General features: G+C 45.6%; 1 pseudogene; it reads right to left on the bottom strand.

The window, feature by feature from the left end:
• LOC131503685 (non-POU domain-containing octamer-binding protein-like) lies at nucleotides 1–1700 on the bottom strand (annotated as a pseudogene).
• Between the last annotated feature and the right edge of the window lie 1784 nt (nucleotides 1701–3484).

The raw sequence follows: 3484 nt of genomic DNA, 5'->3' as shown, positions 1-3484 counted from the left end.
ACTTCAGGAATGCACTACACAGAATCAATTAGCTAGACAATATACCACACAGAACCGATTTGTTAAATTTTATCGCCCCCCACCCCTTGCCCTGGGCCTCCAGCATACTCCCTTAGAGTAGTACAGGCAAGGAAGACCTAACTATTAGGAGAAATCCCTAACACTCTTCCAGGACAGAATTCTGGCTAGTCCAGAAAAGGTCCTTCTTTTAAGAGTTTTTGGGAAACGAGACACTGAAATTTTTATTAGTATCGGCGACGTTTGTTTGGAGCAAATTCAGCTCCGGGAGCTGCACGGTTGAACGCAGGAGATGTTCCATCAATGGCCCCAATTCCTTCCATGGTAGTAGCTTGGCCAAAGCGTTCAGTTGTTGGTGGGGTCAATCCCAAGGTTCCATCTGGCATCATAGTGGCAGGTCCTGGAGGAGCTGGGGTACCAGCTGGCACTGGAGCAGGGGGCATGGCGCCTCTGTTGTTTATGCCCAAAGCACCTCCCATAGCCATCTGGCCCATCCGTATCTCCTGTTCTCTGCGTCAGGGAATGTTCCCTTGAATCCTTCCTGCTGTCGCTGCATCATTTCTTCCCGTTGCCGCCGCATCTCTTCTTCATGGCGCCTGCGCTCCTCCTCCTGCCTGAGCTCCAGTTGCTTTCGTTTTTGCAGTTCTTGGTTGTGCAGCTCTTCCCTCCTCCGGAGTTCTTCTGGACGCCTCATCAAATCCTGTCTCATTAACATGACTTGGTGTTCATGGCGAGCAGCCTCCATCTCCATCTCCAGCTTCTCACGAGCTTTCTTGATACTGCGATCCACTTGGTCCTGCTGCTGCTTCTCCTCTCAATGAGTGCCTTCCAGCATATGGCATCCTCATACTCAAAGGAGCCAGGCTGTGCAAATCTGGGTGCCTGTTCTCGCTCCTTATGAAATTGCTGGTTCTTTATAACCAGCTTCTCTGGAATCCCTCTTCATCATCCAACTGGTCCATGGGCTCCACAGCCACAGGCTGAGGAAATGTGGTTAACAAGAAGGAGCCTTCACTGCACCTGTCCAGAGCTTTCCGAGCAGCTGGCTTCCCTGAGAATTCAACAATGCCTTTTCCTGAGGGCCTTCCTCAATCATCCACGAAGACTACAGCCCTTTCCATTTGGCCAAACACAGAAAAAGCTTCCTCCAGCAGTTCGTTGGAAACATACCAAGGAAGGTTCCGGACATGAATGATGCACTATGGCGGGCAAAGCGCACACGCAGCTGCTTTCCACGAAGTGGCATGTTGTCCAGCTCTACTTTGGCAGTCTCCGCTAGGGTTCGCATTTCCGAGTGGATAAAGCCAAAGCCCTTATCCTTATAAATGAAGATTTCACCTGCCTTCCCGTATTTCTCAAGTAGTTTCCTCATCTCCTCCTCAGTGATGTCAGCAGGAAGATATTCACAAAGAAACGGCGACGTTGGGTGAAGGTGTTCTCTCCTGGTTTCCCAAAATTCTTCAGGTCAATAGTCAAGCCTTCATTCTGGCTGCTGGCTTCCTGTCCATTTGCAGGTATTGGTGGCAGTGGTGGCTGTTGCTGTTGCTGTTGGTGGTGCTGCTGGTGATGATGCTGATCATGCTTCCTTGGAGTATGGTTTTGTTTCTCCAAGTTAAAGGTTTTATTGCTCTGCATTTTTGCACCCCTCTACCGACTGTTCTCCTCAGAGTAACGGCAATGCTACACAGCCTCCACCGTCCTGAGACTGCGTGGAATTCTCTCTCCCTCTCTCTCTCTCTCTGCTTCAACCCTACTCATTCTCTCTCTCTCTCTCAAAAAAACTAAACACACACACACACACACACACACACACAAAACTCTCACAAATTGGATAGATTGGATCTTTAGCAAAATAAAAAGAGAAACTGTATGGGAAGTCTAGAAAGAAAAGAAAAAGACCACTTTGGAAATCAGCTTATGGAAAAGTAAAGGATAAATGGACCAATACTAACATTAAAAGGTCCTGATGAAAGGGTTGGAGAAGAGAAAAAGACACAAATTCAGAAAATTGTGTGTGTGCATATGTGTGTATATGTTTTAAAGAAAGATCCTGAGGAATTACAGTCCAAGATGGCAACATAGGAAAACGTTGAACTCACCTTCTCCATGGAACATACCAAATTAATAGAACCAATTAATAGAACAATTCCTGCTGAGGAAGAACTGAGGGCTGACTGAATAGTTACTAAACAACCAATGATAGAATGACAAGAAAACAGCAAGAGAAATGCAAACAAGGTAACAAAGGAAACTTCCAACCCTCTAAACTGTGAACAGCAGTGGGGAGGGATAGTACTGGGGGATGGGAACAGATCCCTCTGCTTGTGCACAGAAAAAATAGCGGTGGTTTAAAAGGGCAACTAGTATATAGAAGACAACAGTAGAGCTTCACCAAGAATGAAGGAACTACAGGAAAGCTCTCCAGGTCAGAGGGACTAGAGAATGACAGAGTTTATGTTCCCACCCCACCTTAAAAGCCCAGACCAGAGCAGGGTCTGGACACCATAATGGGCGGGTCTGATGCCCTGACAGGCAGGCCGAATGCCATAACTGCCAGGTCTGGTTATCACAAGGAGCTTGTAACCTCAGCAAGCCCAGGGTCCACAAGCCCACACCAGCCCTGGTAAGCACTGGGATATAGAAATAGAAGTCTCAGTTTTAAAGGGCTGAGGAGCTGCAGGGATACTCTCTCCCACTTCACCTTAAAAGCTCAGACTGGGACAGGGTCTGGCTCACAGTGACCTTGAAACTTCAGCACCCAGGCTCCATAAGCCCACACCAGCCTGTGTGGTGCTGGAGCACAGAAAATAAACTGTGTTTTTTAATGTTTTTTTTTAAATAAAAAAAGTTTTAAATATGTTTTATTTTTATTATTTATTTATTTATTTATTTATTTAAATGTTTATTTATTTTTGAGACAGAGAGAGACAGAGCATGAACGGGGGAAGGTCAGAGAGAGAGGGAGACACAGAATCCGAAGCAGGCTGCAGGCTCTGAGCTGTCAGCACAGAGCCCGACGCAGGGCTTGAACTCACAGACTGTGAGATCATGACCTGAGCTGAAGTCTTACGCTCAACTGACTGAGCCACCCAGGCACCCCTATATTTTACTTTTATAATTCTAATTTGTCTTGTTTTAATTTTTGTTCTTTTTAATTTTGTTTTCTTTCTCTTTTTTTCGTATTTTCGTACTTTTCTTTCTTCTTTCTCTCTTCTTCATTTTCTTCTTTCTGTAAAACGTCACAGTTCAAAAGAGGTAACTAGCATACACAGCCACAGCTCCAGCCAGCTAGCAAAACTCACCAGGCACACATAGGGACACCATACACAAGATCGCTCCTTCAATTTTGGACAAGTAGCGATTCTGCCTAATCCATAGAAATAAATAGAGAAAGTCAAGCAAAATGGGGACACAGAAGAATATGCTACAAAAGAAAGAACAAGAAAAAAACCTCAGTTGGGGTGTC

This window comes from Neofelis nebulosa, chromosome 2, assembly GCF_028018385.1.
Source record: "Neofelis nebulosa isolate mNeoNeb1 chromosome 2, mNeoNeb1.pri, whole genome shotgun sequence".
Taxonomy (NCBI): Eukaryota; Metazoa; Chordata; class Mammalia; order Carnivora; family Felidae; genus Neofelis; species Neofelis nebulosa.
This window is presented reverse-complemented; position numbering and strand designations above follow the sequence as displayed.